The sequence below is a fragment of the Dysidea avara genome, chromosome 4 (genome assembly GCF_963678975.1).
Source record: "Dysidea avara chromosome 4, odDysAvar1.4, whole genome shotgun sequence".
In the NCBI taxonomy this organism is placed as follows: domain Eukaryota; kingdom Metazoa; phylum Porifera; class Demospongiae; order Dictyoceratida; family Dysideidae; genus Dysidea; species Dysidea avara.
The window spans coordinates 41,967,334-41,981,008 of NC_089275.1; the positions used below are offsets into that span (position 1 = coordinate 41,967,334).

At 39.4% G+C, this 13,675-nt stretch overlaps 1 protein-coding gene across 1 annotated transcript in view; it reads left to right on the plus strand.

The window, feature by feature from the left end:
- Positions 1-13,675, plus strand: part of LOC136253867 (uncharacterized) — a 46,572-nt gene that overhangs the window by 29,313 nt on the left and 3,584 nt on the right. The gene's annotated exons all lie outside the window — the stretch shown is intronic.

Sequence of the window (13,675 nt, forward strand, 5' to 3'; positions counted from 1 at the left end):
TTAGTTTGCGTAAGTACAGGTCACGCCCACTTTCTAGACGACAAGATACACGAGCCTATGAGGCCTACTACAGTGTTTTTCAGTTGTAGTATGCCTGAAAAGTGCTCTGGGAAAGCTACCCATAAAGTCTGTAGAGAGGTGCTATATACACCTAGTTTTTTAACTCGGAAAAAAAACCACCTTCGAGCCAAAACAAACACTCTAATCCTTACACATGTAGTTTCTCAACCGGCAATGTTGAACAGGCAGCAGCATGTCCCGAGGTGTAGCCCAACATTAAAATCATGTGCTCGCTACAATTATGCTACACATTTATTTCAATATGTTGGGGTGCTGTGGTGTGTGTGCTTTGGTGGAAGCCGTACCCATGAGAGATGGCCACGATAAAGAAGGATCAAAGATAAAACAGTAAGACAGCAGCGCACACATCGTAGGTATTTAATATTGTGAAAGGTTTTTGCCACAAAATTCGAAGCGTTTCCACCAAAGAAGCAAGGCTGTAGCTGTAGCCAGTTTTCTGCTATGCTTTACTGAATGCATCAGGCAGGCGGGCAGTGAGGCAGTAAAAAATTCGCTAAAATAACATTTTTTAAAATTTCTTAGCACCTCGTCGGAAACGTTTCGGGTCGCTCTGAAGACACGTTTATACCTGACCAATACTATGAAGTGGTTGTGAAAGATTTCTGAAGATGATTTTTGGTGGATTTTTCTTCGTGGACCACGCCCACACCTTCATCATTCCTACTATACAGTACTATTGTACTGTATGATTCTCAACCCATAGGGTACAAGAGTGACAAATCGCTTACATATGATTGCTGTAGGATGCAAAATTAGATGCGTGTTTTTCATCATGTGAGCAACAATAAACTCTCACTATATTGATATTGACCTCAATTTTCATAAAAAGAAATGGGCAGTACCGTTCCCACATGTACATTTATGGTACATGTAAAATGTGCCATTAAATGTACCACGGTTAGCCATGCAGGATTTATAAGATATGTTATAATTTGCATTTGAAATTACAGTGGAACCTCAATTGTCTGAACACTGATTAACCAGACTCAAATATCTGAACACCCAATTGACTGCATTTTGTCAGCAACTGTATGCTTTATTAGATGTAGTTGTTCAATTTTATGCACTAGAGTATCATACAGTACGATAGTAACTCTATAGTAGAGACCACAACCTTAGCATCCTTGTCCTTATCATTGTCATCGCTGTTTTCAGTGTTACATTTCTTTGGTGACGCAGGTTGCAATAAGTCCAACTGATAATAGTTTTTCTGCCTTATCAGATGGAACTTAAATTGCCTTAGACACCGGTTCAATTGTTGTCGGATTATGCAACAACTATTGATTTTATTATCACACAATTATCCTACTCAAACTGGTACAACTAGTGTGTGTTACATAACATACATTACACCATTAGAATCACATGTATGCATGAAGTCTGTTCATACCACATCTCCCATCACAGGTTCAGTCAATCAGGAGGATGAGACTGTGTACTGGTTCATGTACAAGTCATGACTCTATTAGGTTCTGTAATTGTAGACTGTCATTGTGAGATGTGGTACATCAGGTACAGTTCTCAATTGATTTCTGTTCCGTCTGACACTGCCAGTTGGTGTCTCCACAATATAAGATCTTGGAGCATCAGCCGAGGACTGCACTTGTCCTTGTATTGGGGTCTCTCCTGAGGTGACCCACACATTAGTATTGTCAGGAATGTTTTGCAGTTCATGTACATGGTAATGATGGTCAAAGTCTTTCTTCTGTTGCTTCTTGAATGGTTGGTCACTCTTTTGAAACTCTTCAAGGTAAGGTCATTGCAGAGTGAGCTGTTTGTCAATCTGGGGCAAGCTTGTACTGATACATCTCCCCATCAACAGTTTGGCAGGACTATGGTTACACCAAGATAAATGTGTTGCTCGAAAAGTGAGTAGAGTTAGGTTCAAGTCTTCAAAACGTTTCAGCAGCTGTTTTACGGTTTGTAAAACCTCTCCACCATGACATTACTTTGGAGGTAATGGAGTCTACTGGCAACATTTTGAATACTATTAGTAGAGAGGAATCGAGCCATTTCCAATGAAGCATACTGAGGGCCATTGTCACTATGCAGTACTTCAGGGAAGCCATGTCTTGCAAATATTGGCTTCATTGCTGCTATGATGGCAGTTAATGTGGTGGTTGACATCTTAACTACTTCTGGAAGCGTGAAAAATAGTCGACAATTAATAAGTAGTGAACATCTCTTAACTCAAATAAATTAGAACCTACCACTTTCCACGGAAATTCAGGTAACTCGGTTGGCATTAGGGGTTCCTTACAGTAGTTCACCTCTTTAGCACAGGTGTGACAATTCTTAACCATCTGTTCCATTTGCCTAGAGATGCCTGGCCAAAACACAGATGTCTTTGTTCTCAGCTTGCACCGCTATATCCCCTGATGTCCCTCATGGAGCCTTTGCAGTGTCTCATTCTGTAGTGAGAGGGGAACAACAACAATACGGTCATTGTACAGTAATCAATTGTTGCACACTGAGAGTAAAGCTCTGACTTTCAAAATGGAACCAGATCTCCTGACACTTTTCCTCTCTCTGGCCAGGCAGTACTTAAGTACTTGGGAACAGGTAGTATCTTGGGTCTGTGACTGTTTGTATTCTTCCAGTCTCTTTTGAGTTACTGGTAAAGTTGAAGTGACGCTTTCTATAAAGGTTTCTACTTCTTGTTGTAGTGCCATAGAATCAATATCACCACTAGTTGCTGTTACTGGTGCTCTGGAAAGGGTAAAGAGAAGTTTGACTGGCACATGTAGTTAAATATTGCCAGCCGTAATCAAAGCCTTAACACTCTCGGTGACAAGTTGTCAAGTGCCTTGGACTTTAGTAATGGAATAATGGGTTTATGATCAGTGAAACTCTCTTCCTAGTATGTAGTTTGAGAACCTTTCACATGCCCAGATGGCAGCCAATGCCTTTTTCTCAATTTTAGCGTACCAGCATTCAGTCTCTGTCATTGACCGAAATGCATAGGGTATGGCTTCCACTGGTCATCAAACTGCTGGAGGAGGACTGCCCCTAGCCTGAAAGACGATGCGTCTGCAGACACTTCGGTGGGTGCCTTGGGATCATATAGGGTTAACACTGTTGGCTGAGACAATTCCTTCTGAACTTGTGTGAAGGCTGCTTGCTGATCCAGTCCCCAAGTCCATGACCGTCACTCTTGTACTCGACAACTCTCTACTAATCTCAGTTAAGCATGGGGAAAACTTTCCTAGCTGGTTGGCCATGCCTAGGAACCTTCTCAACTCAGACACATAATTATGAGGCTCCATCTGGAGAATAGCAGACATCTTGCTGGGATCTGCTCGAATCCCTGACTTGTCAACAATGTGACCTAGGAAACTGACACAACTACAGCCAAATTTGCACTTACCGGAATTGAGAGTGACTCCAGCTTCCTTTAGTCAGCTGAGAGCTGCTGTCAAACAGTGGTCATGTTCTGCTCTGTATGAGTGGCTCCAAAGATAAGTACGTCATCCATCTGACATAAGACACCATCTAGACCTTGTAGGACTGTGCTAATTCTTTGCTGGAACAACTCAGGTGCACTAGCAATCCTGAATGGTAACTTCCTAAAACAATAATGACCAATGGGAGATATGAAGGTGGTGTAATATTGTGATTCCTCTGACAGTGGAATCTGCCAGAAACCGTCAATTTTGCTAAAAATGGTAGAACCAGACAATTGAGCTAATGTCTCATCTACTGTTGGGGTGGGGTGGGGCTCTCTTACTACATTCTCATTAAGAGGTCTAAGATCAACCCTTACTCTGACTGTCCCTGTACTCCTTGGTACAACTACCATACCTGAGCACCACTGAGTTGGTGCTGTGACCTTGGCAATTACCCCAATGGCTCTCCAGCTCATTGCGTACTTTATCATGTAAAGGTATTGGGATGTTCCTTGTAGTAAACAAGGCATATGGCTTAGCATCAACTTTCAGCTTAATTACATAGGGGTTTTTCAGTGTCCCTAACCCACTGAAAACTTTAGGAAACCTCTGTTAGATCTACTGTTCACTACACACTGTGTCAACTCGACACACAAGCTGAAGGAACTTAATAGCTGGTAGGCCCAGCAAATTATTATTTCCAAGACTGTGAATCACAAAAACTGTTTCTGTTGAAGTTCTGTATCCAACTCCCAGTTTTCCTTGAAACTGTCCCAACACTTGTATGGCATTGTGGGTTGGTCCAAAGAGTGACTCGGAAGTTGGGTGTAAAGTGACTCTTTTGGGGGAGTTATAAACTCCTTTCAAGATTGCCGTAACCTCAGCCCATGTGTCTAACATAAAAGTGACTCTCTTGTCCTCTAACTGCACTGTGATAAGCCACCTCGCTAAATCTATATTACTGCTCAGTACTCCCAGGAACTGGTCAACATTAGCACTCTCAGTAGTCAGTTCATCAGCTGGAGCAGACTTTGTCAAATGAAGTGGCCCTTGCATTGACACTTGTAACATGTATCATTGCATGTTGGACACTTATCAGTAAAGTTATGGTGCTTGCCACACTGTTTGCAGGGTTGTCAATCAGGTTGAGTCTTGCCTCCACCTTGTGCTGGGTTGTGGGTGCCAGTTTTCTTACCACTTACTCACTTTGTCCACGTGACTCTGTCTACCATCCTGTAGTAGCTGATGGTGGTCTTTTTTACCGCCTCTCTCTGACGAATCATCTTCTTGGCTTTTTCAAGGTCCAATTCAGCATCCATTTGAAGGCGCTTAGACAATGCAGTGTCCCTTATACCCATGACTAGCCTGTTGCACAGTAATTGATCCATTAGTTCTCCATATGCAACTAGGTTGCATAGGGTTGTGATGTATTGTTCAGCGGACTCACCAGGGGCTGATCTTGTCAGTTGAATCTAGCCCTTTTCAGTATAACATTAGAAAACACTTTGAAGTAGTCATCAAATTTTCCCACAACAGAAGTATATTTCTGCCTGTCTTTGGTAGAAATCTTGGTAGAGGTGAGTACATCATCCTCTGGTTCTCCCATACAGTACAATAGGGCACTGACTTGTCGTGCTTCTTTTCCTTGATGAAGCCTGACGCATTTCAAAATCATTCAAACATCGTTTCCGCTTTGACCATTCATCTGGATGTTGAAAGTTATAACTTTCAGGCGGTGGAAATTGATATGAGACCATGTTTCGTTACACTTCCGACACCATGTTGGGTTATACATCAACTATTGATTTTATTATCACACAATTATCCTGATCAAACCGGTACAACCAGTATGTGTTACATAACATACTGTAGATTCCCTAAAATTTGGCATCTCTAAATATTCGGCACTCCCCGTGCTTTGAACGCAATGTGCTCTAAAATTTGGCAAGCACAGGAAAGTTTCTAATTATAAGCGTGCTATTTTTTCGGCATTTAGAGTACTAGTTGATGAAGGTCTCTTGAGTACTGAGGATTCCCAGTGACCTCACACAATTTGCTACCTTGATGCTGGATGAAACACAAAGTGTGAAATTGTTCAGGAAACGTACCCAACGACATCATCGTGTGACATCACGGCTACCAGCTCTTGCATTCAAGTACGTCTAAAATTCAGAATTCTGGCAGCTGGCAGCGGTGATACAGTGGTTATGGCTCTGATTCATTACTGAACTTCCCGGGATAAAGTTCAGAATTTTCACATTTTGTTTTTTGTTAGTCACAAAAGGCATCAAGCGGTAATTGTGAAATTAGTGCTACCTCGCAAAACGATGGCTTCGCACGATTCGTTTTGTTCACAGAATGAAATCTCTCCTAGCCCCACATCTCCTTGTAACATGATACACCCTCAGATAACGTTTTGTTAAGCCACGGAACACTTCATGCAGCATCTGGTAGCTAGCGAGATTTATCACGAGATACTTATTGATTGTGGTTTCTATTTTTTTGTTACTTGTTGAAATCCTTAATATTACGTCTGGGTGATTGTAGTCAAAAACGATGTAGTAATGGCATTGACCATCCCTCCTTGATAATGTAGGCAATCATAGTATATAGTACTGCGGCCAAGTGAGGGTTGTGATATTGTCAGCTCCGCTTCAAGGCGTTCCTGTTGGTCCCAGTAGAAAGAAATCCAGAAAGTAAGCAGTAAACGGATCACAAATAACATAGCCATAAAGCGTGTGGACTGTATTAGGGATAGATCCCTAAATATTTGACAATAGCACTGGGTTAGTACATTTTTTCCTAATTGCTCAGCCAGACACGAACAGAATTAATTTATTTCTGCCAAATTTTTAGGGAATCTACAGTAGCTACATTACATCATTGGAATCACGTGTATGTATGAAGTCTGTTCATACCACAATTTCCTTAGACGGAAGTTTTTCCTTATGGACTATTTGTCTCTGGAAATGTGCTGAAGACAAATCAAGAACATCATGTTTGTACTTTGCAATACCAGCTATTTTCCACAGCTCTTGTACACAAGCACCAGTAATTATTTGAAACTTGTTTCCTTCCACTCGTGGTATACGTATGTATGTTACTGTGGATTAAAGGATTACTAATAAATAAATTGGTCATAAAAAATCATTTTAGATAAAAGGAAATGTATACTATTACTGTATTATATAGAAGGTACCATCTTGGTACCTTTTTACTGATTTTGCCATGAACCATGGTAGTGGGTTCATAATAGGAATCACTCCTTTTTTTGCAAATAAGATCTTAATACCGTATAGAGGGAAACTTTGGCAGGGGAAAACTTTGGCGAATTTGGAGATTCGCTACAAATTCGCCAAAGTTTAACTCGCCAATTGCTCATAGCACCTGAGATTAGCATCTTTATAGCTATGGATTGAGCTTGAATTCGCCAAAGTTTATTTCACCAAATGTGATTTAGCTTGCTATTCGCCACCAAAGTTTACCCCCACCAAAGTTTCCCTCTATACGGTAGAATGCATACTTAAAAAACCACCTTGAGATGCTTCCTTCAACTCAAATGACCTTCTAGTATTTTGCTGAAAGGAGAATAAGTCCGATAGTGAGTACCAAGAGAAAACTGCATTTTTTGTAAATTGTGTTGTGCTACATAGTAGTATCTTCAGACACATGCAATATCATCTTGACATCAAAACTGAGTCACATGGCAAAGAAAGTAAAAAGCACATGCTGCAAATGAACAAGCACTACAATGAATTATGTACATGTATGTAGCAATGGTTTCTCAATCCTTACCACAATTCATGTGACTTTTACTACATATTAACACCTCACCATATGGATGTATGACAACCTTTCAATTTGATACTAGATACAGACGCACGATTCTTTTGTTGCGTATGAGGCTACTCAACTAAAAAATGGACAATTCTATTCTATTGTACATACGTACCATAATTAGTTGGGATTCATTACAAGATTAATTGTCATATAATTTTTTCACTCCATCTCTTGATCTCTCTTCTAGCATTCCAACAATTTTTTAAAATTTATATTGCAAGCATTAGTGTAACTACAGATTCTTCATGAAGACACCAAATACCTTGAAAGAAACTGCCTAGGCACAATTGCCATGGTCATACAAACTAGTATTTTTTAAATTGTTAATTTAAAAATGAAGTAGAGATGTATAGCTATGCAATAAAAGTAGTGAAACAAGAGATGAATGATGGTATTACAGCATAACTCGGCGGGAAAGTCCCCTACTTTGGCAATGAGCAAAATTATAGCTAATGTTCCAAAGTAGGGACTTTCCCATCAAGCTATGCTGTAATACCATCGTTCATCTCTTGTTTCACTACTTTTTATTGCATAGCTAGATCCCTACTTCATTTTAAATTAGCAATTTTTTAAAATACTAGTTTGTTTAGTTTTTGTTGCAGCACAGCTGGTTACAGTGTAACTTGTGGGCTAGCTATTAAATTCCTGTACAGCTTATTAAAGTACGTACTGTGCCAAAATTGGAAGCACATAGGCCCGTAGTAGTATTCATAGCTTACCTTTGATCGTTGTAGCTGCACTGGTGCTCAGATCTATGACCTGTCTCAGTACGATGGTCCGCATTCTATTCACCCGGGCCGGAAGTTGTTCGAACGAACAGGCCCTTTCAGTTATCTGGGTCTTAGTCTCGACTAACAGGATTAAGTAATACAATTTCCACTCGAGTGCTATCCAATCACTCATTGATCTCGCTGTCCGGCCATGGCACTGAGTGGCTGAGTCAGTGTGTTCAGAGGATCAAGCTGTTGAATATCAGTCTGTCTATTATGTTGCAGTCCAGGTGTTGGCAAAAGTCGAAGTGACAACTCAGCAGCCTTAATATTAAGTTTCATGTGCAACACTTGAATTATAAGCGCCCTGCTCTTTCAGCAGTGTAAGCACTTTCTGAAATAATTTTGTGGTGTCCACAGAAAAGTGTTGATATGGAAAATTAATGCCTCAGTATGGTTTCAATGCTTGAAGAAGAAAACAACCAACCTGATTGAAGATAAAAGGAAAGACAAGGCGCAGAGGGCGTACACTCATCAGAACCCAAAAGGCACATCTCACCGGTGAGTTTGTTGTTGTGGCGTAAAATGGAGACCATGTGCTGCTTCGTTTGGGCTCTAGGCTTGCGACTGTGGTCAGTGAGTGAATGAGCGAGACGAAATTTCAAGTTTTGGAGATTTTTAAATATTCTATATCCAGTCGCTGGTAAGAGTTTTCTTGTTTTTAAAGCTGTATTTCATGTTAGATGAAATAATATTATTCCGTAAAGGTGATTTTCGTGGCGTAAGATGTTTCTAGGATATTTTTAAAGGTGGAAATTTAGGCGGCACACATCATTTTTGCAGGGATCCCTACTTAAACAATACTACTGTTACGGTACTGTTTGATATGTACAGTGTGAGTTTAAAGGAAATATGTCACCGAATTGTGGAAAATCAACCTTATGACACATTAAATATTTAGTTTAAAAAATTATAGGTTAAATTCCTACCCATGTAAGGGTAGAATAAACCATAGATACCGTGAATTGCAAGAAAAGTTTTAGAAATATTGAAAAGTGTAACAACACCATGTATAGTTTCAAAAATTTTGATAGTTTCAGGCATGACAATAAGAGCGATTGTCCACTAAAGCTTCACTAAGTTCTGACTTCTCCTGATATAATGTATAGGCAAGACCATTCAGCTTACAAAGTTTGGTTTTTTAGCAGTGACTTTGCAATTTATTTCTGCATCAGTCAACTGTTCTCCATAATGATCCTCTTCAGGTTAACAACCTTCACCAGTGCAACTGAACATCCAGCTCATGATCTGTTAATATATGACTTCTTTAGTTTTACTAGTTGACACAGCTGCAGGTTTGCTGATTGCAGGCGAGTCATAACATATTCCTTGTGCTTGACTTACTCACTCTAAAAGCTCTGAGGCTGTCACATCTCGTGTTACATTGATACATACAGTGCATTCTATTAATTTCTTAGGCTTCATGTCTTCTTCTTTGCTGGTTGCAGTTAATGTCAATTCGCTGGTATTTCAAGAACACCTTGAGGTAAATTGGCATACATATTCTGTGTGGCACGTGTCCGAAAACCCTTCTTGTCTGCCAATCACTTTCTTAACAGCTACAGTATATGGGTTGTGGCTGTTTCCCAACTCACAACAGCAGGTAAAGTTATTCTCCTTCAACAGGAGGTGCCCCAGCTGCAGATCGGTTGATATTCATGAAAATCATACATCATTGACTCAAATATAAACCTGAACACCACACGAGATACTAAAGTGCACAAGTTTACAGAATAATTTTCAAAGATTTACTGTCCAGTTTGCAATGATTGGACAACAATTTCTGCAAATGCATGATTGGATTTACCAATGTTTTCTCTCACAAATCTCCTATTGTAATAAGATTCACCAATATTTTATTCACCAATTCAATTTACTGATTGTTTGCCAAAGTTTTACTCTGCCAACATTTTCCACTATACAGTAGTTGAGTAGTAGCTATAGGCTTCTACTACACAATTCAGACAATAAGACAATCATAAAACTTTTAATGCATACTCCCACAAGACTCATCATGGTTACTTTGCATAGTGCTGAGTTATCATGATCACACACGCAGAATATTAGTTTATTATGTAGTACTATTCTTTACCCTTTAAGTGTAGCAACAAGTGGTTTTCAAAAGACCTGAAGAAATATTTAACAATACCAAAGTCACGGATAGTGCTCTAATAGGACAATCAATCGTATTATACCATATGTATGGTCTCCACTGAAAACTATATCAGCTGAGATCAAATCCTTGGTTTATAAGGTGTATATCTGACACTCATTGTATCTTGTTTTCAGAGTCCACTTCCGCTAACCAGTGTAGTTGCTATCTGCATATGCCGTGTATCATATCAAAAAATATGGCTCAGAAACGAAACTAAAATATTTCCGCATACTAAACGTGCAATTACGGCGATTTTACGTTTTTTTTATTGTAGGGAGACAGAGGCATTCAAGTAGCTGATTGATTTATCAGTAGTTGGTGGATGTAGGAGTTAAAAGAATTTGTAGTAATAAAGGACTAATCCTTCTGCTTCGCCAGAATGCTGTCGCCTAGGCTGTCACTATACCGCTAGAGGATATTGGAAATGGACGATGAAACTGAGTTACCCTGTGAAAGTTGGATACATTCAGTGATGGTAACAGTGAGAATGGAGCGGGAAGATTGTAGAATTACTAAAGGATACTTCTAGTAGTAACGATGATGAATGGTCGCCATCTTTGGATATATCCCAGCTGCCAATCATCAGTCGTCAAGGATCAAGGCAGCAGCACTGTCGAGAGTACTGTACTAGTGCCAAGGTTGATAAAATTTTGTTACTCTTGAAGTTCAGAGGCGGTGCAAAGCAGCTAATTTATAGTTTGCCTTCACTGACAATATTTGTCTTCACTGACAATGTTAGGAGAACAGTGGTATGTATTTCAGAGGATTGAACATGGTGGAAAACAATGGTATGTATTGCAGAGGATTGAACATGGCGGAGAACAATGGTATGTATTTCAGAGGATTAAACATGGCTTGAGACTCTTATTATATTGAACCAGGCACTATTAAGAAACCAACTGCTGACTACCAGATTCTCAGTCTAAGGCTCAGTCAAGGTGAACTGTTTTGGTGCCGCCCAACCACTGGTATTTAAGTTTATTCAGACTGATGGCACTTCGTCACAGTGGAATTTGTGTTGCAGCTACGCAAATAGTCATTGAAATAAATGTACACACAGACTGTATGTGTACGTATTCTGTAATGTTGTAATCTGTTCCTTGCACTTTGAAGAATGTGTGTGTGTGTGTTGTGTTCTCTTCTGGCGGTCACTCAAGAGTCTTGGGCAGTATGACAGTGTGTGTATTGTTTTGGTTTCTATTATTTTTGTTGTTTGTGTTGAAAGTGTTGTGTATCTGGTGATTGTTCTCCTTTTCCTTCAGTGTTTTAAATTAGTTGCATACTAGCACGTAGAACAATATCACTTTGCCTTACGTCTATGTTTCTATTTGGTGTGCTGTTTCCCTTCCATCACAGTTTGTTGGTGACATTGTCAGTAGCTAAAAGACCTTGCATATCACTCTGAGCAAATGTGTGTTTGGGTGGGTGTGTAAGTGTGGTAACTGATTTTTATATCTCAAGTGTGTTATTTTATTGGTTGTACCATTTTATGCCAGCTGTGTAATGTCATTAGTGAATATACCACAAACCACAAATTTGTACATGAATTCAGTCAAGATAAAGTTGTAGGAATTCCAACTTATTAAACGTGGTTACTTACCCAGTGAACGAACTTCATTTGTAGCGCTTGTTGTAACCATTGAACTGACTGTCAAGACTTGCGAAGAAAGGTAAATCACCATTAGTTACGCACTCTTATCGAAATGCAATTTTGGCAGTGTATTAGCCTGCTTTTCCCAGCCGGTTTATAGTGTCAGTACAACGAAACATTACTGTAGAATATATTACTGGCCGATATTTATGTTATTCGTCCCTCAGTAGTGTTACAAACAAACCTTTTCCCCTCTGAGTGAATCCCACAATACATTGCGTATTGGGCGCTTCTGCTGAAACCCGCACTTCATTGCCAAAAGGCGAATATTGGAAAGCCAGTCAGGCTACAGCATTGTCGATAAAATGGTTTGCTATATGATGTACTTTTAGTTTCTGGGCGATATAAAGCAATTTACTTTAAGATGGGGATGTATTTTAACAAAATGCAATTATTTTTTATGGCCTTCCCAATAGGAGCAATACATTTTCCGTGATTTAAAATTTTTTTGTGGGTGTGGTCTTTGAATGACGTTGTATTAAGAATATATTCAGACTTTTTGACATAATCTACAAAACTTTCTTAGCCCTGAGAAACGCTAGCTACCAAATCTAAGATCTCAACCACAATGTTTTGCAACAATATCCAAATCTGTAACTGGAAGTCACACATGGCCTAGTATAATCCCCAACGTACTGTATTTACTTGATTTGTGCCGCACCCTCAAGTAGTACTGCAGTGTGGTACTATTTGAAGAGGTCTTTATCATTGTTGCTGAGAATACGTTTAATAGAGAGCTTACATATGAAGTGTGGGCTTAACAACAGTTGCTAGGTCAGCCATGTTTGGGGGCAAAATACATGCTACAGCTGTTCTCAATGGTTTGGCGAAGTACAGGAAATGTTCATTAGGTTAGTCACTTGTATAAACTGGGATAGCTGTAGTCAAAATCCCACAAAGCACTATAATTCATGAGAAATCTACCAAAAATTAATATTACGCTTGTATATGTTAAACCTAGTTTTGACAATTATCTATAACCTTATCCTAGTGTCTCGCAGTGATACTCGTTGTGTTTAGCTTGTGGTGGCAAACCAAGAACATTCATCACAATTAGTCCCATTGAAATTTGCCCCCAATTATGGCTGAGTAGCAACAGTTGTCAAGCAATTTTTGTACACACATTTTGTATGCAAGCTCTCTATTGTACCACACCCTTGAATAGTACCACACTTTTGTAATTACTCATACCTTTAGTATTAATCTCCATCAATTTAATGAAGGCATTGTCCTAGTTAAACTCAAACGACTGTCACATAATCAAAATTCCGGATATTAGTTAGAGAGTTGACCACATAGCATGAGACGTGACATAAATGTGCTACAAGGACTTGACTGAAAGAAAGGTATTGTATAGAAGTAAGTAGCAACGTGTTGTGATTGTTTTGTATAGCTATAATGTAGAATAGCTATAGCAGTGGCAGGTTTAAAATATTAGTAGCGCGCCCTCGAATAATACCACAGTGTGGCACTATTCAAAGGGTTTTATCCTTATTTTTGAGCAAAAAAAATAGTACTTCTGGGGCACAAATTGAGTAAATATGGTAATAGCATGTCACTGTAGTTAGCATTACAAAACAGCTTTTTCTTGAGCAGAGGACTATACAGCTACTTGTACAATGCTGCCAAGCATTGTGAAAGGGTAACTGTGACAATTATTTTAGCGTAAATATCCCAGCACTCCTCCTATAAGTGTGAATTAAGTTAATACTATTATTCAAGTATGTCAGATTTCAAGTGATTATGTTTGAGAGTCACAGCAATACATGCATGCATGCACGCACGCACACAC